The sequence below is a fragment of the Triturus cristatus genome, chromosome 10 (genome assembly GCF_964204655.1).
Source record: "Triturus cristatus chromosome 10, aTriCri1.1, whole genome shotgun sequence".
NCBI classification, from domain to species: Eukaryota; Metazoa; Chordata; class Amphibia; order Caudata; family Salamandridae; genus Triturus; species Triturus cristatus.
The window spans coordinates 976,650,275-976,674,767 of NC_140593.1; positions in this window are offsets into that span (position 1 = coordinate 976,650,275).

The window sequence follows — 24,493 nt, forward strand, 5'->3', positions numbered from 1 at the left end:
AATAATACCCAAGTGGGTAAAGTCCACATAATGTTGGTAGTCAGTGAGCATATAAGAAAAAATGGATACTGCCATGACTGTATTAGTATGCCAATCAAAATGGTATGTGGAGTGCAAAGGTAGTGCTACAATAAAAGATTTTTTTTCCTTTTTGTATATTTAAAAAATAGTGATATAAAATTCCTGAATCATAAAAAGATGTGGAGGCTGATCATCGAAAAACAGTAGAGAACATCTTGAGAATTGATGAAAAAACATGGTTTAAAGACAGGTGAAAAAATCTTCACTAGCATTAAGGCCCAAAGGGGTCTTAGTATCCAATTCAAGGATATAGCGGGTCTCTAGTGCACGCAGTAAGGCCTCGCGATTCCCTCCCCGTCTCAACGGGGGCACTGAATCAATGATATAAAACCTGAGGAGTTCACTTTTGTTATCATGACACTCCTTAAAATGGCGTGCAACAGGGTATGTGGAATCACTGCCGTTAATAGCACGTATGTGCTGGAGTATCCGCTTGTGGACCTGCAACTTGGTGCTACCAACGTATTGCAAGCCACATGGACACTCCAGCACATACACTGCAAATTCAGTCTTGCAGGTAAGGAATTTAGGGCCATATGTAGGTAGCCAAATACCGGTCGGTAACGGCCGAAATTCGGTAAAACACACGTTACCGACCGGTATTTAGTTAGTTGAGATGTAGGAGGCCAAAAACACATATTCGGTAAATATGAATCGGTAAATACCGATTCAAATTTACCGACGTCAAAAATACCGCTTCAAATTTACCGAATACATATTTTCCGAATCGGTAAATATGAAGTGGTAAATATGAAGTGGTAATACGGAAAAATGTTATGTATGTAAATTCGGTAATTAAGAAATCCTTCAAAATCGGTAAATAAGAGTCGGTAATTAACACTGATAGAAAGCAGGTGGTAATTTTCAACAGTGCATTTAAGCAATCCCAAAATGCAACAGCATGGACAACATGGCCGCTCTGTATGTCATTGCAAGGCGGCTACGTCTACAGGCTGCAGGACTGAGGATATGGAGACGGGAGGAACGCATCTACAGACAGCGCATCACACTCTTCCAACTGACTGACGCAGAGATACATGAAAGGTACAGGCTACACCCCCAAACCATCTTGGACCTGATAAGGGACCTGCACCCACTCCTGGACCAGCCAACAAGAAGGGCCCATGCCATACCACCACATGTGCAGGTGCTCTGCAGCCTACACCTACTTGCATCTGGCAGTTACCAGGGGGTGATAGCTGCGGTGGGCGGTGTTTCCCAGAGTTGCATGTCCCGTTTCTTCAGGAAGTTCCTGGATGCCATGATGCAGAGAATGCACCACTACATCAGCTTTCCAAACACACAGGCTGAACTGCAGAAAACTAAAACTGACTTTTATCAAATGGCACAGTTCCCCCATGTCATTGGCTGTATAGATGGCACACACATCCCAATCTGCCCACCAGCTGCCACTGAGCACATCTACAGAAACAGAAAGTCCACCCACTCCATCAATGTGCAAGTAATCTGCGATGCAGGGAACATCATCACTGATATCGTTGCCAAATTCCCTGGGAGCACCCATGACTCCTACATATTCCAGAACAGTGGGATCTACACACGACTGCTTGCGGGAGAATTCGGAGAAGGATACCTGCTAGGTAAGTAACAGTGACGCTACATAGTACTCAGTGCAAATCATAGTGTATTGAGGCATGTGACTGATGTCTCCCTTTTACTCACCTAGGGGACAGTGCATATGCCGTGCGGTCATTCATCCTCACTCCCTACCTACACCCATCAACCCAGAGTGAGAGACAATATAATGTGGCACACAAATCTACTCGCAATGTGGTGGAGCGCACGTTTGGACTACTGAAGAGCAGGTTTCGCTGCCTCCATAAGAGTGGAGGTGCACGCCAGTACACACCCATCCTCTGCTGCAAGATTATTGCCACTTGTGCAATGCTGCACAACCTTGCCACAAAGAGAGGCACAGAGGTCGAAATGACATATATTGAGGACAATGATGATGACACTGCGCATGCAGAGGCCAACGCAGCAGGAGTACAAACAGCAACAGATGGAAGAGTGAGACGGGCAGAGATCACATCCAACTATTTCTGAATGAGTAAGGGGACACAGCCTGTAGTTGGATGCCATGACGTAGTTTAATCAGGCAGCACTACGCCACAACACAAAGGAAACTGTATTGCAACAACAATGAAAAATTAAATTTTGTGAGTTAAGGGTTACTTCACCCAAATGTGTCATTGTTTCGCATGGGGCATTAATGTTTGCGCCCACGCGCAGCAGTGCGGGATGGAATTGAGGGGGCGTCCTCACTGGCTGGGGTACCAGTGGCACCACGTTGACGCCTGTTGCTCCGACGAGTGTCTGGGACGGGGGGGGGTTATGCTGCTCCTGCTGGTCGTGTCTTCTGTGTCGCCAGCATCCAAAGCGCCAGCTGCTGCAGACTGGCTGGTGAGCAGCACTTCTAGTGCACTTGTGACCCTAACCATCCCCCTGGACACATCTGTGCTGCACTGTGCAAGGCCCTCCTGCATCGCGCCTGCAGATCAGCGATGTGGCAGTCGCCAGCCGGTTCACTGCCCTCGAGGTCTGATCCTTCCTCTGATGTCCCCTGCGCCGTGTGGCCCTGTCCTCATCGAACTTTGAGCACAGCTCCATGATGGATTGGGACATGTCCCGCATGCCCGCTGCCATATCAGCAATGCCCCCTGCCATGGTGGTGATGCCCTTTTCAATGTTTCCAAAGGTGTTGTTTAGGCCACGCATCTGTCGCTGTACGGACACCATTGCCCTTGCCTGTACGCGTTGTATTTTCACCATGGTGCCCTCAAGACCTGAGAACACTCCATGGCCCTGCCCAAGGGGAGGTGGACTCTGTGTCCGAGCCCTGCGGCGCCGTCTGCCAACTGTGTGTTCTCCCTCAGACTCGGACGGCACATTGGCATGGGTTACATCCTGGGGTACAGTGGACGTTTCCGGGCCCCTCGACTCCTCGGATGATGAGTCGGTCACATCCAACCTAGCTGCAGGACGCCTCCTCAACCTGTGCTGTGCAGGAGGTGAAGATGGTGGTGAAACCTGCAGGACTGGGGATGCTGGCTGGAGCGGCGATGCTGGCTGGGGTGGTGTAAGTGCCTGTGGTGCCGTTCCCTGGCCGGAACTGGTGGTGGCCTTCTCTGTGCTGGGTGTGTGGTGTGCTCTCTCTCCCTTCTCATGGCCAGTTCTGTGCGCAGTAGTGCCTGTGGACAGAAAAGCAACAGCAGCTAAGTGTACCTGAAGCTTTGTCTTGATGACATGACAATACAATTTCTAGACAGTATCTCAATGTCCTCGTATCATGTTTGGCCTTTCAGGGACTACATCTCCCATGATGCATTGCAGCCATGCACTAATACCTGTACTGGAGTGGGATTCTCATGGCACATTTTGGGAGTTGGGATAGGGGTAGGGGGGGGCACATTGCTGTGCAAGCGTCTTACCTTGTTTGGAGGTGCCTCTGGCGGAGCTGTCAGCGTCCCCAATCCCCACGATGCTTTCTGGCTCAATCGTTGTCTCCACTAGCTCCTCCAGTTCTGTCAGGGCTGGTGCTCTGTTGCGTCCTCCTCCTGTCTGGCTGGCCTCTTTTTTTAAATCTGCCACCTTCCTCTTGGTGATAATGCGGATGTCATACCACCGCTTCTTCAGGACATCAATGTCCCGGGGGGTCACTCCTATGGCATTCACCTGTGCCTGGATTCCAAGCCAGATCTTTCTTTTTTCAGACTCAGGCACTTGCTGTGACAGTTTCCCAAATAGTTTCTGGTGCTGCTTCACGACCTCCTCCACCAGAACTTGCAGCTCCTTTGGGCTGAATTTGAGCTTTCGCTTCCTCTCCCCTCCTTCCCTCTCTGTGTCCTGGCTGGCCATTCTTGCAGTCTCCAGGTCTGAATCTGGCAGTTGCTCTCTTCCTCTCCTCAGCACTCCCAGCCTCTCCAGAGTCTGCTAATTGTGTGCACCTGCCTGGGTGTGGCCACTCCCTGGTTGGGTGGGGTTGAGGTTGCACAGGACTGGCTGCTTGAAGTCATGTGTTGTTGAACTGCCGATTCGGTATTTACCGATTCGGTATTTACCGATTCGGAAAATACGGCTTCGGTATTTACCGATTCGGTAAATTCCGATTCATGTTTACCGAATTTTACCGATTCGGTAATGTTTACCGATTGTTGACCTACATATAACTTACCGATTCTTAAATACCGATTCGGTAAAATTCGGTATTTATGAATCGGTAAAAATAATTTACCTACATATGGCCCTATGTGATGGGGCGAGGAGTGTCACAAAATGGAGTACGAAATTCCATTTTACTGGCCCCATGCCTACAAGCTTTGCAGCTAGAGCAGTGCTTGAAACCCTTGCTCACCTGTAGCCATGTTTTGGTGGAGACAATTTCAGGACTGGACTTGACTAACGCATCATTCATTGAACGAGCTTTCCTGAATGTAATGACCGGACTAACTGACATCAGGTCCCCAATGACAGGGTCATTACAAACAAGGTTCCAATTTTTCTTGAATATTTTGCGTAAGGCCTGATGCTGACGATTGTAGGTCACAATCAATCTAATCGGTTGCTTGTTTTGTGTCAAAGTGTCGCTAGGTACTGACTTCTTTAGGACCTCACTTCTAGAGATGCGATTAGCTTTCAGGACTGCACTGTCAATCATAGCGGCAGTGTAACCTCTCAACAGGAACCGTGCTTTGCTGACTTGTTGGGCTTTGGCACACTCCAACTCAGTGCTGCAAATGCGTCTAATACGCAGCATCTCCCCATAGGGTATGCTGCGTATGAGGTGTGCCGGATGGTGACTAGTGGCATGCAACACTGTGTTGCCCGCAGTGGGTTTCCTGAAAAGTCGTGTTACTAAATGGTCATTGCTGACAACGATCTCTACATGTAGGAAGCACACAGATTCCTGACTTATGTTGGACGTGAAGTGGAGGTTAAGTGTGTTAATGTTAAGTGAATTGATGAAATCAAGGGCTGCCTGTTTAATACCTTGCCATATCAAAAAAATGTCATCGATATAGCGGAGCCATACAATCACATGTTTGGAAAAAGTGTCATGGTGTTGGCCAAAGAGGACCTGTTCCTCCCAGCAGCCCATATGCAAACAGGCATAGCTGGGAGAAAAACAGGCCCCCATGGCCACACCTCTGACCTGTTGAAAATACTGGTTACCAAACATAAAAAAGTTGTTATACAGGCAAAACTAAATCATATCTAGTAACATCTTGTTGTGATTGGCTAACATAATGGGTCTGTTCCCCAGATAGTGTGCAATTGCTTTCAAGCCATCAGAATGATGAATGCTGGTGTATAGAACTGTTACATCAAGTGTTATCAGCCAAAATTTAGAGTCCCAGGTCGTGTCTGCAATTTTTCTTAAAAAATCGCCTGTGTCCTGAACAAACAATGGTAAAGTTCTGACATGTTCCTGCAAGAAATTGTCAATATATACAGACGTATTTTCCAATAGACCCCCACAGGCTGAGATAATAGGCCTACCTGGAGGCTTAACAGGGTCCTTGTGCACTTTTGGGATGAAATAGATCACCGGGGTGACTATATATATATATTTCACTTTCTTTCGCCCACAGACAAAGATTGACGACGCTATGTTCTGGCCAAATAATTTATTGGGACAGCTTGGAGGCTATATATATGTTATTCAAATACATATAATATATTCAATAGCACCTGCATGACCACACATATACAGGATCTATGTACAGCACTCCGCTGCCTTTTGCCTAGGTCTGCACTATACAAATGCCATACAGATGAATTATGTAACATACAGATATTTGTGTGTGTTAAAAGTTATATTAAAGTTTTTTATTATTTTCGTGAATTATAAACATTTTAAAAATAATTATTAAATGAAATAAATATTGTTTAATATTTGCGATTTGATTCCAATATAACGAAAAAGTATGTAACTCTTTAATAAAAAAAAGTACAATTATTTAAAGAAATAAGATATAAGTTCTAATAAAATGTTCAAAATAGTAATAAAATATAAAAATGCTAGTGAGAATGGGATTAGAAAAATATTTAAATTGACAATAATTAAGAATCAATTGAACTTATTTTATGTATTTAAATATTCATGAAACATTTAAGTTGCTAAGTTAACGTGCTGTAATATCTAATAATTGTCAGTTCAATTAATAATAAATATGTTAAGTACATTTACAATTTTAATTTACTTTTTAATAATTACACTTTATTATTTTTCCCTTTACCTTACCTTAGGGAGATCTCCGCCCTGTGGCAGAGACCTCTATCTATGTGTGAGAATTTACTAGTGTTAACTTCACACACGGAAATCCTGTTCTAGCAGCTCCACCTCAGTTTCGAGCAGGTGGAGGCATGTAAGTCTGCACCTATCAGTAAATTTACACTTAGGCATGGTGAAGGAAAAAAAAATGCAAAGTTAATACTAGATGAAGTAGTAAGATTACACATTCCTTAATCTACATAAGTAAATTTAGCTTTGCAATAGGCCACCACATATTTAAAAACAGATTTCCTTGCCTGAGCTGCTATTTAACAATAAACTCACTGGATTCAAATGTATTAATTACTATTGTAGAACGCACGCTGAGTGACAGCTTTGTTTACTGCTAGAGGTAGCCTATTTGCACCAATAATGTGTTTAATGTATACTCTTCAGAAGAATGTGACATGGAATAAGCTTTTTATGAGAAATTCATATATAAAGAGGGAATCTCAGAAAAAATCACAGCATTTCTTTTTTTTTGATCCATACGACACGTTAGACTGCTTGAGCTTCCCTTTCATGTGCTATGAATGCAAATAAAATGTATGACATTTTCCATCAAACACATGTTTACTGAGTAGGTGGAAATGTCAGCTTCTTGTGAGAAGAAAAAAATCTTGATTTATTTTTAAATTTTCTTATGGATTAAGAAATGCAATAGAAGTATCTGGTGGTCACTCAAGAGAAAACATTAAACTGCCAGGGATTTCAAATAAAGGTCATGTGAAATATTTGCAGATGAATTTGCGCTATTGCTCTCCCATAGGTCTACATATATATGAATGTGTGAATAACGTGTGATGTACAAAGTGTGCAGAAGTCATCAATAGGGAAAAAGTATTCCCAAATTCAAAAATACGCTGAAAGACACACACATCTACAATGCCAAGTTAACCATTGTCATGGAGATACTTCTGAATTGACCATACAAATAAACCCTATTGTCAATAAAAAAAAAAAAAAATGATAGAGGCTCCTAGGAAAACAATAGCTTATTTCGATTCTTATGGGTCATTTGCTTCCTGACTTTCTGGCAAATGTGATTATGTATTGCATTGTGGTTGCACTGGCATAGCAAGCAATCTGCTAAAGCGGGATGCGCCAGCCTGACAGGTCAGTGTGTAGGCCGGTTAGGTGGCTGTGGGTGTGTTGGCTTGTAGTGTGGTTGGCCAGTTTTGTGGCTGTGTGTGAGCTGGTGTTGTGAACATTTTTAAATAAAGATTATGGGGCATATGTACAAGGAGTTAATGCCGCATTAGCGGCACTTTTCCGACGGTTTTGCAGCGATAATTTTAACTCCATATCTACAGGCTGTCGCTAACCTCTGCTAGCGGCAGTTTTCCGGCGAAAACATCCATAGAAAAGATTGCCACTTCTGTTAGCGATAATGACATACAAGGGAGGCGTTCCCGTGCAAAAACGGCTGCTAACCCCACTTTGCGATATTTACAAGGGAATTCTTGAAGGTAGGATGACCAAAAAAACTGCCTCTAACTGCAGTTAGAGGCAGTTTTTAAGACCAGAAAATATCTGGTCTTAAAAATGGAGATAACACGTGGAGCCTCATTCCTGCAGATTTTGGTGCTGGACAGCGCTGCAAGCAATGTTGCTGCGCTGCGACAAAACTACAGAGCAGGAATGTGCACCATCAATAAGATAGTGCGCATTCCTGGGCCTCAGTCATAAAAAGTGTTGCAGCACTGTGACAAGACAGCGTTGCAACACTTTTCACTACGCCCTTCTTACAACACCATGGATGCGCTATATTCACTGGACAGCGCTCCATGATGCAAGTAATGACAGATATGTCTGGAATCCTGATGTATCTGTCTGCGCTAAAGTCACACATTGCTGCAGTTGTGTCACAAGGATGACACAACTCCAGCAATGCATGGGACCAGCCTATATCCCTGTGGCACTGCGTCACCCTTACGCCTGCTACCAGGCAGGTGTAAGGTATTGACGCAGTACCGTTCTTGAGGGGTGCAAGGGTGCGGAGTTGGAGATCCATCGATGGTGGTTGTGCGCTGCAGTGTTATCGTCTGCAGGCTTTGGTGGAGTGGTGGTGCTGAGGAAGTTGACGAGACGTTCATCGGTGGCCTTGATCCAGCTGCGAGGGGGGGCGATGATGGCAGTGGTGTACGGTGGACATGGTGAAGACGTGATGTAGACACTGATGGTCAGTCCTGGAGAGTCCAGTGGTGTGGCTATATTGAAGTTCCCGCTGGCGGAGGAGACGTGCTCGACCGTGTGTCCTGCTATGTGACTTGCTGCGGTGACTAGCTGCTTGAGTCTGATGTTGGGGAGCTTCCCCAGGAGGGGGTGGTGTTCTGGTCACTGGGGTTGTCCAGGTGGAACTTGAGTTCACCGAGTAGGATGTCGTTGGTGGATGAGAGAGCCTGAGGTGGAATGAGGTCTACAATGGTATCGGAGAATAGGGGTCCATGGCCCGGGGGGCCTGCAGATGAGGGTGCCGCAGAGGATGGGCTTGGGGTTGGCCCGGTTCTGGAAGTTGAGGTGTTCCATGGTCGCCTTTGGGTCATTAGAGTGCGTGGTCAGTCGGAATGTGCTTCTGTAGGTGATGGCCACGCCTCCTGGATGGTCGGGTGGTCCTTGCCGGTGATTTAGTAGCTGTCAGCAATGGCGATGTCCGGTCCAGAACAGAGGTTGCTCCTGGCAGGCGATGTGGTGTCCAGGGTTGATTGCGGGTATGGTGCTGGCGTCGTAGTGGTGAAGTGTCTGAGAGGAATGGTGCTTGGTGCTGAGGGCGTTCCGGGGGCAGACGGACACAGACGGGCTTGCCTACAGCTTGACTTTGGCACAGGAGACGTCCATTACAACGCAGGCATTACATCGTAATGCCTTTACAATGCAACCCCAACAACGCAGGTGCCTTTACATCGCATTCCATTACAATGCATTGTGAGGTCAGTAATGGAATATTTTTAAGTTTTAAGGTGGGTATGGGTTTTGGGTGTCAGAGATTAAGATTGATGTGTATTATGAGGTAAATTTTGAAATTTGGGGTGTGTTTTGGGGCAAAATATGAAATTTGGGAGGTGTTTTGGAGTCAGTTATGAAAATTGGGATGTGCATTTGGGTCAAATATAATTATATAATTTTTAGGGGCGTGTTTTTGGGGCTCAAATATTAAATTTAGGGTTCAGGGTTTGCTTTGGAGTGCAAGGGTTAATTTTAGGGTTGCACTCACTGAAGTGGGAATAGTAATATTTACATCTCCGCTACCCAACACCTTCCCTACTGCTGCAATATGCCTAGTGTTAGTATGCATTGTAATGGAATGCGATGTAATGGTATGCATCATAACTTCATATATACCTTTGGCACACCAGTGGTATGCCCGCTGCGCATGGCTGCACAGCGGCCGCCATTGAGAAGTGCTGCTTGGGGAACTGGACAGCTGGGAGGTGGGAAACACCGGAAAGGACACTGGATGGTGTGTAGACACGGGGGGTGTGTGTGAACGGGTGTTGTAAATATTTGAATGAGAGAACTCTTACCTCGAGGCTGGGTCCCGTGTCATCGTTGCTCCTGCTCTCCTGAGTCTGCTTCCAGGAACAGGAAGTAGGCAGCCAGGCTCCCTCCCCTACGCCAATCATAACGCTGCAATGCAGCATTGGGATTGGTAATTGGCTCCGGGACAAGGCGTTCAGCCAGGGGTTGGAGGGGTGGGCATGTTCTCCATGCAGGCTGTTATGCAGCCTGCATTGCGAACAGGACAGTGTGCATGACTGCTTTGGGCAGCCTGAGTGGGCTGAGCAAACAGTCATTGTGCACTTGGGTGGGCATGCCACTCCCCCCTGCCCTGCTACGTGAATGAGCAGCCCTAGCAAAGGAAACATTGAACAATTACATCAGGAATGTATCATCATGTGTTGGTTTTTCCTCTTCTTGTACTGCTTGAAAGCAGTGGGGCGAAGCTCTTCCGCTATAGCGGATGAGCCACCGCTGGGGGTGCGTCATCTACATGTGCTAGGTCTGGGAGACTCGACCCCCAGGCCTCTCTGCTATGCGTCCCACCTTCTCCTTACCTGGACATTGACACCGTGACGCAATCCGCAGCACTCTCTCCAAATCTGTGACTCAGCCAGGTGGGATTTCACAAGCCTGGGTACAGCAGTCGCCGACAAGTCTGCTGGTGAACCTCCCGATGCGGTTGATGCAGCAGGGCTCTCTTAGGTGTGAAGTTGCAGCACTCCCGCCATACAAGTCCGGCGCAGCTCAGGAGCCTCACCCTCCACAGCGTCCAACCAGCGCAACATCATCTGACCTGTGATGCCGAGAGGCGCCGCCCACTGTTGCCAATCCCCTCTGTACACCCCGGTGTAGTGGTGGATTGTAGTATGAAATGCAGACCTCCCTAAGTTGTTGCGCAGGAGAGCCTCTACCATTCACCGCTCCAAGTGTCTCAAGGCGGTCTTCTCATACAGGTCAGCAACGTGTCTCCATGCGACTTGCCAGACTTCACCACCAGGTACGGGCGATCGCCGCACCTCAATGTCTACCAACACGGCTCATCAGCTCCACAGCTCCTCCGCATCCCACTCCAGGCTCCACACGCAAGAACAGCGAGGTATCCAGGCTCCAGGCGCAGGTCCAGCGAGGCATCCAGGATCCAGGTGCAGGTTCAGAAAGGCATCCAGGCTCCAGACGCAGGTCCAGCGAGGCATCTAGGCTCTCATCCTGGTCATCCTGGATGTTGGGTGGCTTGAGGAGGTTGTTGATGTGTGCTGCACTTGGCCCTGGCTGCTCCATTCTGCATGTCATTGTTTTTTCTTTGCCTATTTTCTATTGGAAGTCGACTGGCGTTAGCGGTAGTTCTCACCAGTACTTGTACACACGGCCTTATGTTGCAGTAGCAAGCAGCAGAGTGCAGGCTATAGATAAAGCTAACCATCGCATGCAGTTTGGATGGACTAGTCGCACTTTGTGGATAGAAGCAGGGATCTGTCAATGTTTTTTTTTTTTTGATAGTGAAGAAACATTCTGAATTTCAATGCTGCCTTTGTCTAATATTACCACGCACTGTGTCGCATCAAGCACAAACACCTGTGGTTTCCCACCACCCAGAGACCACCCAGGCAGCACGTCTCAAAAAATCCAGATGTAATTTTTTCATACTATCCACTCATAACTGTGGTCGCCATTTTTATTTGGTTCCTGGACCTATTTTCTGTGCCATTCTGACCCTGGTTATCTTGTATGTGCATCCAACTCCCTCAAGTAGTGCATATGCACTTATCCGCTGGTTATCTCTAAAGTTTTAGTAACCGCCAAAGGGTGTTTAGACAAAATATTAGGGAAAAAATATTGCCTGGACAAAATATATTGACAAGAATATCAAGGACACAAATATCGTGAAGGTAAGTTTCTATGGGTAAGCAAAGCTTTATTATATATAACCCCACATATATGTACCTTGATGATATATATATCTTTAAGGTACGCAGATGTGGAGTTAAGTAAATCTATACTTACCTATTTGCACTTACCTTCTCAACATTTTGCTCTTCCATATTTTTGACACGATATTCTGTCCATACAATATTTTTGCTTCAGACATGCGATCAGTGATCCCCCCCAAGGATGTCATTTCCTCTGTTTCACATATCACAGGAAGCCATACTCTGCTGACAAAGCTTTGAAGGAGAACAATAAATTGGAAATAGTATGGTCATTAATAATTTTAAATGTTCATTCCATGCTCTTAAGTGGGCGTAATTAAAAAACAGAAGCATAAAAATGAATTTAAAATTGAATTATCTTTGTGATGTTCTGTACATTAATCATTTTAAGACCTACTGCAAACGCAGTGCGTTTTAGTTTTTAATGCAGCCCCTGCAACAAAGATGTATGGGTGATTCATGCTTTAGCAACAAAAATAATCCTTCGCAGAACAAAAATGATCTGTATAAAGTCCATCTATTGAACACTCATGTAACACATAATACTGTTTGCTTCCCCTTCAAATAACACATTTCAATGCAGACAAAATAATTCGTGCATACAGAATTAGGTACAATCTGTAGAGGATATGTCTCAGCAGACAGATAAACTGACAGATAAGGAAATAGATAGATAGACAGACAGGCACAGATGGATGGATGAGTGGATGTGGGTTGGGTAGTGGCGGCTGGCATAGGTAAGAGTGGTAGGCGGTGGCGTCGGGTGGGGAAGGGCAGGTTGGGGCATCTGTGGGGGTGGAGAAGTCGGTAGATAACTGGGTAGGTAAAATTAAATAAATAAATCCACTTACCTTGCGCTCCCTGCATCGCCGAGCGCAAGGTAAGTGCTTTTATTATTTTTTATTTTTTATTTTACCTACCCATCGTCTGTCAACTTCCACCCACCCCACCGCCACGGCACTCTGCCCCACGCCTCACCGCCCATCGCTCTTACCAGTTCCTGCCGCCACTGGGGTTGGGGGCATGGATGGATGGATATTTTGTTGGCTGAGCGTTAGGAAAAAAAGAACAGTCGAGGCAGTCTTTAAAACTCTGCTTCAAATGTTCTCACGAAAGAAAACAGACGGAAAAGCGCCTTATGCAGACGTGGCGGAAATATATAAAACCTGTGTCAGAAGGCACTTTATGTATACATGTAGAGCACAAGATGTTTGTTTTTAATGGCATCAAGTAGAATCTTTGAAAAAGCGACACCTTCTAGTCCTCCCTGTAATTACGGAATATTATCTTAACATCTGGGCTTCTTTTTAAAGCGTTTAAATGGCGCTGTTTAAAGATTTCACTTTACAACGCACATTCTTTTCCTTAGTATTTAATAAGTGCCATAAAACTGTTCTGAGCTTAATAGTGTCTGTTCAGGAAAGGAAGACATGGAACTTATTTATTTACTAAATTGTCGGGCTGCTGCACACAAACTGCCTTCGTTTTGTGTTACATATAGTCCTTTTCAGGACCCACGACGCACAGGGATAGTATATACTATGCATTAAGAAATGGAGGTCAGTTTGTTCTATAAACCAAACACTTCCACCCTTGCCTTGGTTTTGCTTAGCACTGGCTCTGTACGCGCCAACTATACATTTACACCTTCAGGCCTCGCTTATGAGTGAATCATGACAGCTAGGCAAACCATTGTTTGTACTGGTGTTGGAATAATGATTTTAGATGAAATCTGATGGTTACATTTTTCACCTTTTGAAATATCAACAAGTCAAACCTGCCGAAATGTACCCGCTAAAAAATCCTCGGTGAATGTGGATTTTGGTGGCGTGAGAACCAAGGGGCATATTAACAAGCCAGGCGATAAAATTATCGCCGCTTTAGCGGCAGTTTACGGCGATAATGGGCTTGATAATATGCTCTATGGAATTCCAATTGAAGCCCAGGTTAGATGTCCTTCACATTTAACAATTGGAATTCCTTAGAGCATATTATCAAGCCCATTATCGCCGTTTTAGCGGCAGTTTTCTGCCGCTAAAGCGGCGATAATTTTATCGCCTGGCTTGATAATATGCCCCTAAAATTGGAATGTTATACCTCATTTAGGGTGGTCGTCCTCGAAACTGGGGAACTGGGTTCGAGTCTCGGCAATGACGCTGAACATCCTGTGATTCTGGGCAAATCACTTAATCTCCCCGTGCCTAACAAAAAACATTAATGTGTCCTCATGTAATGCAACTGGTGCTATGTAAAGCGATGTGTCCTCATGTAATGCAACTGGTGCTATGTAAAGCGCTCTGATACCCGATTCGGGTCAAGTTCGCGCTATATAAAACTCCATAAAATCAAAAAAAAAATCTCCTAATTGCTGATTTTCAACCATCTGATAGTAATCCAAGGGGGATATTCTCAAGAATGTGTGATTAAATCGCAAAATTTGCTTAACGTAACTTTGCACATCGCTGTCTATCGCGGGAAAATAACGTTGTATTCTCAACCCGGCGTCATCATGAGATAGTCTCACGATAACCCGCCAAATGACCAAGTTAAAACAAACGCGACGCCGAAAAAATGCGAAACGCGAAAGAAGTTGCGATGTGAACAATCGTGTTACAAAAATCAGCAATAACCAGCAACAGGCCTGCAACTCCTATGCGTCATGCTGGAAAATGCACCATAAAAACACCGAAAAACACAAACAAAATGATACAAACTGTGTAGCACTATGGAGGAAGCCGGAGCAAATACAGAGGTTGACCAGAACCCCACAAGCTCCCAGGAGGACCTGCCTGGGACCTCGGGAACACGGAGCAAGGAGAAGAAGACGAGGAAGACGAGGTTCAGTCCGCAGGAAAACAGGATCACCATCATGGAGGTGACAGAACACCACCAACAACTGTTCATCACCTCCAACGTGCCATTGGCAAATAAAGATGCAATATGGCAGGCCATCCTGGACAAGGTGAATGAAGTCGGAGTGAGGAAGAGGACAATCGGAGAGGTCAAGAGGTGCTGGAATGATGAGAAGCGCAAAACCAAGAAGAAACTCACTGACAACCATCAGGCAGCAATGCAGACTGGAGGTGGCAGTCCAGCGGAACACCGGGAGCTGGATGATATTGAGGAAATGGTGTCCACAGTCATCAGTGCGAAGACGGTGGCAGGAGTTAGTGGTCCGGACACTGCTTGACATGACATGCTGTTGTAGCACCAGGGTGAGTACCGAACAGGGACTGGGGGACGGGGAAGATGGGCACAATGCACACACGCCCTGAGCCCCACCCTGTTCAATCTCTACATGGCCCCCTTGGCTGAAGTGGTTGAATCGTTCGGCATCGAATTAGTCTCATATGCCGACGATACCCAACTCCTCATTTCCCTGTCCCAAGCACCCTCCATTGATGCTAACAACTTTAAAACCTGCATGCAGGCTCTGGCAGGCTGGATGACCCAGCACTGCCTGAAGCTAAATGGCTCAAAAACGGAGGTTCTGGTAATTGGAGGAAGGGACGCGAGCTGGACTAAGGAGTGGTGGCCATCATGTTTGGGGCCGCTACCCACTCCCTGCAAAGCAGCTAAGAATCTGGGGATCTGGGTTGATCCCAGACTCTCTTATGACAACCATGTACACAAAGTGGTAGGGAAATGCTTCGGGGTGATGAAGACCTTGAACCGTACCCTAGACCTTCTCCCTCTTGAAGCCAGGCGCACTATGACTCAAGCTCTAGTGACCTCGAGGATAGACTATGGTAATGTGCTTCTGCTCGGAACTACACAAAAAAACTTCAGGAGACTTCAAGTACTCCAAAATACAGCAGCACGCCTAGTCCTTAGACTTCCGAAAAGATCAGCCTCTATGCCAGCCCTAGCCACTCTGCACTGGCTCCCCATAAAAAAGAGAGTCCTATTTAAAGCACTTCTAATGTGCTATAGGATCATCTCACACAAAGCTCCCCTTTACATGACAGATCTGGCTATCCCCTACGAGCCTAGCAGAACTCTCCGCTCTGGGGGAACTGGATTGCTTAAAATTCCCCGCGTCAAGAAAGCCAGAATGGGTGGCTGTTCTTTTCGTGTCATGGCTGCCAAAGAATGGAACTCTCTCCCCATGAGTATCAGGCTAGCGGATTCAGAGACCTTGTTCAGAAAACTTTTAAAAACCCATCTGTTTTCTCTTTAACTTCCCTCTCTTGGCCCTGACTTTTCTCCACAGCGCGGGGACACGCCGGGATGGCGTCACCATGCGCTTTACAAGCCCCTTTATTATTATTAAGTAGAGCACACTGCACACCCACAATGACTCTGTATCATGTCCTTGATCCCCTTGGCACACTGCAGCACACATACAAACAGCAAGTAGGCCCACGTCCACTATGGGCCTAAAGGTGTCCCCCCCACACACCACTAGTCCTACAACCAACCCATGCACATGTGTGAAAAACAGCAAATCGTCGTGTCTGTGATCCACACTGACAATGCAAGTGACACTGTATGACAAATAGCATGGCTGCAGTCCAGTTATCATGACATGCTGCACGCCATGGCACTCAGGTGGCTGAGTGTGGAACACATCCAGAAAGGAGCAAGTCACACCCTGACATATCCACGTGCACACACAACCCCTGACGGCAACAACACATCTGCAGATACACCATGCCCAAGAGCCCAAATCAGCCAAGTCTGCAACATCTCAGCACTGTAGAAGCACAGAAGTCTAAGGCACACCGCCCCAAAGGGATAAGGGGCAGCAAAATCACAGCTGCAGGGGCAACTCACCCACAATGCAGCACACACACATAGCAATAACGACACATCAACATTGACGACAATGTGGTACGAAGTGCAACACTTTCACTGCAGAACAGAGGACACAACTGGTTCCGCTTTTGCGTAGAAACTGGTCAATCACATCTGGCATAGCAGGAAACCGTGAGATGGGAGTGCACACGTACAACCTCACATCCCTGATGTAGTTCAAATGTCCACTGTCCAGCATGAAATAGTCAGCTACTCCCAAACAGTCACAATGTACATTGTCATGCAGTCTGTATGTAAACATGTACAATGCGTCAACATACATGGAACACACTGTCAACCAGCATCTCCCCTTTACATTGCAGAGGGACAATAAATACCTCCCACACAGCAGACAGGACATCTCTTCAGTGATGATGAAGAGGACCCCCTGGACATTTGCCCCAACACCCTCCAACGGCTTGTGGACAGCCTCCGCACCCCACCTCTAGGAGCAGTGCAGGCCAGCTGCATCAAGGTGACTCCACCCTCTGCACAGACCACACAGGAGGAAGCACCCACCACCACGGCTGACTCCCAGCACCTCACACAAGAACACATGGCATTCCAAGGCCAGGTTTTAGACTGCCAGAAGGATGTGGCTGAACAGGTGTGGGTGGGGTTCACCAACATGGCAGCCAAACTGGATGACATACGTGGGTGTCTGAGTCACATCAGGGACCACTTACACTCACTAACTGACACCCACAGTTCACACCATGATGTCCAACCATCCATGTCCAACACCGCTAGAGTCATGCCTCTGGGAGGAGAACAACTGCCTACTCGGAGTGGCCTCAGCGATGTCAGACGAGAGTTGGCACAGATGATGAGGATAATGGAGAACATGGAGCATATGCATGCGGAAAGAATGGCTGCCACGGATGCACACCAGCGAAAAGTTGTTGGTATCTTCCATGCCCTGCAGATCCTCATCATGGCATTGCTGCCACTAAGGCAGGCGCAGATGAATGCTGCTGGTACTTCCAAACACACATCTCCGGCCCCTGATGTGACAGTGGCACACAGTGCTGCAGACCAAACATCAGCGCCCACATGTAAGACAGATGACAGAGGGGACGAGGATGCGGGTGATTCCACTTGTGTAGTAAGAAGGAGCCAGTAGCAATCCTCTTTGCCATATACCCTGTTTCATCTTGGTGCTGCCCTCTGCATCATGCCCTGTAACAACATCTCCCACTGTCCCCTGAAACACTCCGCGACATTCACCTTGGACCTCGATATAGACTGCCATGTTCTGTTTGCTCTACAATGACCCAGCAATCACACTGTGGACTGTCCTCTACCTCTTCCGATGAACTTGTCAATTCCTAAATTACTCTGGCTGGCCCTACCCTCGTCTCCAATGTGATGTGGTATTTGCATGGCCATGTACTGCTCCAGCTCCGACAACCCCAACGAATGTGAATAAAACATTCAAATTGACACAGATGTGATGTCAATAATCGATCAAGTTTGAAAGTATGGATGAATGTAAGGACATTGATTGAACAAGAAGGTACACCCTGGGAAATGAAAGCAATGCGCATGTGTGACCGTGACACACATAGGGGTACTTTCACAACTTTGCCCCATGCAATGTTAGGAATAGGGCTGTGTGTGTAATGTCTACGTCATTGGCAGGCCTAAAGTAGTGCCCCCCATCACATTTGACAACAGAACATCTCTTCGCATACCAACTCACACACAAGTGGGTGGAAACAGCCTGTAGTGATGGATCACATAGATCCACATGGCAAGAAGTTGGACACCATACTCACATTGTTGAAGACACGTAGGAGCACTGGTCTATCAGCAACTATCCCAACCACAATGTCTGGCTCACAGAGGTGGAGCTGGCAATAGGGACTCACCCCTCAGTGAAATGCATCAGTCAGTCCCTCACTGTGTACGTACAATGCTCATCGAGGCACACGATTTGTCATTCCAATCAACACGCATCACAATTGAACACTACTGAAGTTGCGTATACTTAATTAGCAAGTACATGTCAGTGCGGGCAAGACAAGGGCCACAACATGCAGACCAATGCATCAGACACTCACAGGCAGCATTCGTCACGGTAAAGTTCCACGTGACAGCCGTTGTGAATGTGCCCAGGATGTTCCGACGGTGCGTTGTTGGCTCTCGTATGACCGGCACTCCTCAGGCCTCCTGCAGTTATGTAGATGATATGCCACAGCTCGGTGCAATGAGTCGTATGTGTGTGCAATGTTTGGACGTATGGGTAGTTGTGTACGTAAGGGTCAAGGGCAATCCATGCAAAAGTACCTCGAGCCAGGACTTCTGTGTGGTGTGGATACATTGCTCTTTCATTTGCGCTGTGCGTAGTGTGGGAGTCGTCATCATCTGCTATGGTATCTCTCTCAGGGGGTGCCGGCAGCATGCAAGACCAAGTTCGGGGTTGCAGATGTCCTTCCGCATTATGTATTTGGACACAGGTGCTTTCATCCCTAATGTTAGTCTGACAAGTGCTTGCATTCTGGAAATGTGATGTGGCTTCCGTGCTGCAAATGAGGCTATGCCTTAGGCTTATTGTGCACCAATGGCGAAACACAGACAACAGTGGGCATGTATGATTCAAGAGCCCGAGCAGTCTTGCGCTCCTTGTACATTCCCTTTGTGCGCGGCCGCCCTCCGGGTGCATGCAAAATTGCAACATTGTCGATTTCGGGCCGTGTGGCACCGACACTGCGACAGAGACACATGCATCAGTTGGTTTCCTGTCCATCCCAGAAATAAACCACACCCAGAGCCCAGGGATAATTATTCACACCCCTACACTGGCCTGGCATACGCTGACCCAGCCCACTTACGGATAAAGGGGGGACGACATCGCTACGTGTCAGAGTTCTTCCCCATAGCCAGAGGTAACATGGCTGCGTCCACCTGGCATATCATGGGACTCAATCATAGAGGGTCCATGACTTGCGTTGTACAGAGTTGGTGGCACCGGATACACTGCGGTTGTCATGGACCTACCGCGATGGGACTGTGACTTTTGGTGCACTGAGGTAGGGGCACCGTAAGTGCTGAGCTGGTGTGCAGCCTGCGATGATGCGCCATCCTGGCGGTCCGGACTGGTAAGGATTTGTGTGAGCCCTGCTAGACCGCAGTGTAGGCCTGAGCTGGGGGCAGCGCAGGCCTACCGCCACATAGCGTTGCCTCGCGGTTCACAGAGTTAGTGGTACCTAAAGAGCTGGGCGGGTGTGCAGCCTGCGATGATGCCCTGTGCACTGATATGATCTCTGCCATTGTGTAATTAAGACCCAGAATCAGGTGTGTGACCTTGTGGCCCGCGGTGCGGGGCTGCATGACGTGGAGGCTGCGAAGGTTGCAGGACCTGGGCTTGGAGCTTGTACTAGCATGTGGTGGGCTCTCTTGGAGACACGCCGGTGGCGGACGGTGAGCAGTGAGGCCTGGTTGCTCAGGGACGGCCAATCACCGCTGGGCGGCATGAGGGGCTGGTGTGCAGCAGACTGTGTGCGCAGGTGTGGGCAAGCGCTGATGGCGTGTGCAATGATGTAGACTCTGCCATTCATGATTCAGGAATCTGTTTCAGATCAGGGACCTGGTGGACTGCAGTGTGTACCGGCACGTGGCACACCAGTGGCAGCAGGTGAGCAGTGAGGCCTGGGTCCACAGTGTCGCCACACTCTCTCCCTCTCCCCCTTTCGCTGTCTCACTCTTTCTCGCTCTTTCTCTCTCTCTTTCTCTTTCTCCTCCTTTCTTTCTCTTTCTCTCTTTCTCTTTCTCTTTCTCTTTCTCTCTCTCTCTCTCTCTCTCTACCTCCTACCTCTCTTCTTTTCACTCTCTCTCCCTCCCTTTCATGCTCTCTCTCTTTTTCTCTCTCTCTCCCTCTCTCTCTCTCTCTGTTCATGGATGAGCGCATTGCACACCTTCTTATCTTTAGTTTTTGTCTTGCAGGCTGTGACTTACAGATTTTCCAGAAAAGACCCACCATGACTCTTTCACATAGTTATATTTGGCTTAATTTGAATAAATTGTTTTGGTTTGAAATTCAAGGATGAATGACTGATTCGCCTTTTTCTGACCACACATGATTGTTGATTGTTGTGATTGTGCGACATCAGGCTAATTGTTTTGTTCAGGATTTCATGCAGTTGATGTGATATCTCATTGTCCGGGGGGGGGGGGGGGGGGGGTGTGCCCTGGGGTTTTGACCTAAAGTAAATTTTTTATTGTTGTTGCATGAAATCTAAACACAACATTTATCTGCTAAATATTCTGTGATATACTTTCATACAGCACCTGCATTAAATATGAATTAAATGAACATATTATTTAAAACAATCTGTTTAAAAATGATTGAAGGTCATCAAGGCAAGACTCTCTACAGAAAAAAGCTGGCTCTATCAGGGGTCCCCAGAGAGGCTGGGGCCCTAAGCCAGATCCCACTTTGCCTATTTAATAAAAAGTCTCTGGTGATAAATAACAACCCAATTATGAATAACTCATAATAGAGGCCTCAGAACCAGAAACCAAAAAGTGAGCTAGAAAAATATGTGACAGATAAGCCACTAATATCACAGACTAATATATAGACTCTTATTACAAGTTAGGGGAAAACTCTGCTATCAGCAGGAACAGAACTTTACACTAGGCTTGAGTGGAGTGCATGGAGTTTTACTCCATGAAACTGTGCGAAGTGCCGGAAAAAATTCTGACATGCTCTGTGGAGTTACGCCAGGGGTAGACTCTGTTAAGTCACGCTGCTTGCACTGATTTTTAGCACCGGGAGTTTGTCCTATACTGTAAAATCAGGGCGAACGGCACTGCACATCATGCCAGAGGGCAGTTCTGCTTTCTACTGCTCGAGTAGACATTCTAGTCAAATGGCAGCTTCCTCACCGTGAGTGGCAGATTTCTCAATGCAAGCAGTCGCAACCTGCCGTGACTGCCCACGTTGAGAAATCTCACCCGGAGGAGGTCTAGCGCATGATGTTTTCTAGGGAGAACTTGCCAACTTAAAGTTGGTGTGTCGCTCGAGAGAGAAAAAACTCCACGTCACTTTGTGGAGTATTTCTTAACTCTGCACGGGGAAAACTCTGCAAACTCCGCAGACAGAGCAGCATTCTTTGCCCACCCCTACCTTACACAGGGATTGGAATTCCTACTTGAGCGATATTTATAACATCACTGCTTTTATCCCTGACATATTTCAGAAAGTCAAACCTTCTAAGATTTATCAGCAAAAATGGGCAGGTAAACAGGCAAACCATGCAGAATCTGGAGTGTTGAATACTAGTTCTAATTGTTATGCTGCATTTCAAGTTTAAAACTCAGAATGGGAGATGTTTACCATACCGGTAAATATCTCTTCGCGGAGTAAATGTACTTACCCAGTATGAAATATACCCTACCCTGTACCACACAACATTTAATCAGGGCCATAGTGTTTTTAGAAAAACAAAGATATATAGAACTGTTTATTAAACTTGTATGCCTGAGTTGATGCAGGGGCAGTAATGTTGTCAGGCGCGCCTAGTGGCAATCAGGTATAAAAACTGTAACACATTGGCCCTGTCAGTGGCCAGATAATGTTAACAGTTTTGTGTTGGCTGTATTCCAATTTGTCTTCGAATTTTCCTGCAGATTTTGATAGATCATGTGAGGAGCTATTAGGGCCTCAAGTTTGAGGACAGGGATCATTTGCCTCTGACATCCAGGGGTGCATCCTACAATTGCTTGGCACAGCATACTGCATATTGTGAGGCCCCTAGGCATTTTTCAATCTAGCAGGGTTCATGAAAACACATTGGGGCTCATTTACAAGCTCCTTGCACATCAATTGCGTTTCTTTTTTTAAAGCAACGGTGGCGCTTCATTTGCTCCATATTTACATAGATGCAGATGCATCACTTTTTTTTCGGGTTATGTCGGTTTGTCCAGCGTTGGAATCGGCTGTGCCACATTCATTTTTTATTTATGCAAGGTAGGAGTTCCGTCAAAAACACCTCCCGTAAATCTGATGCAGTGGTATTTACCACTTTTTCCGTTTTTGGCACTTTGAGTTGCTGCGCTGCCAATGCGACACAATCGCTACGCCTGCTAAACCCAGGCATAGGGATGAAATTGGCTGTGGCAAATGGACCACACCAACTGTAGTGACTTGACTACAATCAAGTCACAAGGTAAGTGGCCCACAGAAAATAGGTATGTGCACATAATGTCACATTTTGTGACATTACATTCTGATGTCACACATCCAAGTGGGCACTATGCCCACTTGTATGCATCACATTCAGGACCAATCTGTTAGAGCACAAGGTGACTTTGTCACCTTTTCATGCTATAACACATTGGTCCCCATACAGTAGGCTACTTGCATCAGTATAATCTGAAGCAGCCTCAATTTTATGACGCAATGCTTTTGTTGCATCAGTTTCCTTGTACCATGGAGTGCCGCATCATAAATATGGCACGTTCATGGCGCTATAAGTTATTTTGCTGCAGGTGCAAGTAAACTGACACATCGCTGCTTTAGTGCAGAGATGTATCAGTTTCTTGTAAATGAGCACAAAGGTTTGTATTTTTTATGAACACTGTCAGTACCCATGTTAACCCTCACTACCTTGTCTCTAGGCAACTAATGACAAAAGGAGGGGGCTGCTGGAGCTTAGGCATGATCCAGCTACAGAGCGCTGTTTCATGAAATACTGTTGTTGGATGTTTTAATTGTGCATGTCTGTGGGATGTAGTTCAACTATGATGCCCTCACACAGGTGCAATCCATTTTATTTAGCAGATATACTGCACATGCCTCAGGCAGCACAGTATATCTGCTAAAAAGTGACGTTCAGGGTGCACATCAGTGCATTCCTGAAGCCAATGGAAAGCCACTGAGCAGCAGAGGCCTGAATCCCCAGAACTATCCCTGCTTCTTATAGGGCTGTGCTCTCAGTCCTATCAAGAAGCTGGGAGAGGGACTGAGGTGGATCTTCCCCTTTTCAACCCTGCCCTTGCTGGTCCATCTGGCGTCTCATTGGGAATCATGGCTTACTGGCTCCAATGCCCAGCACCAGAGTCCTACTTTGCTGCTGCTATGGAGCTTCCAAGTTAGCAACTAAGTAAGCAAGGTAAGTAAAACAAACTGTATTTCGCTATGCATCAGAGTACATGTCTGTGAGTGTGTTTGTGAGTTATTGAGAGTGACTCACTGACTCTGGGCTCCTATGCAACTGCACCTTCTGCACCATAGCTCACCCATGACTCACTTCTACTACCTCTCAAAATCTCCTATCAATCACTCTTGCTAACACACAGATACTAGTTCACTCACTCCCTCATTCTCACCTTCTCTTATTCAAACAATCTCAAGCTCAGATTCTCACTAACTTTCTCTCTCATTGACAATCTCAAATGCACTCACACACAGTTTTACTCTATCCCACTCACTCTCACAACATTTGGGGCAGAAGACAGAGCCCCAGGACCCCTGCGGTGCATGGTGCAGGAACCAGCATTGCTCCCGCCCGGAGTTTCTTTTTCACACATATTGTGGTATAAATTGCTGTGGCTTTACATATAGCATAATTCACATTACAATCAACCTCAAATATATGGCAAACGCTCATTGAGTAAGGTGTACCAACTGCATACAACTGTTCAGAGAAAGCCAAAATAGTAAATGACAATTCCAAAACAAATGCTCTACCACAGACAGCTTTTATCTGTAGGAAACTCCTGACACACACACCGAACCTACAGTAAGAAATGAAGTTTATTATCAGTAGAGAACTAAGTACTGTGAACAGTATTTACTCTATTGAGGGAGTTCCTTATGCACCACACTGTTTGCAAACAGTGAAACTCTTAGGAGAAATACACCACAGAGAATTCAAAAGAATCT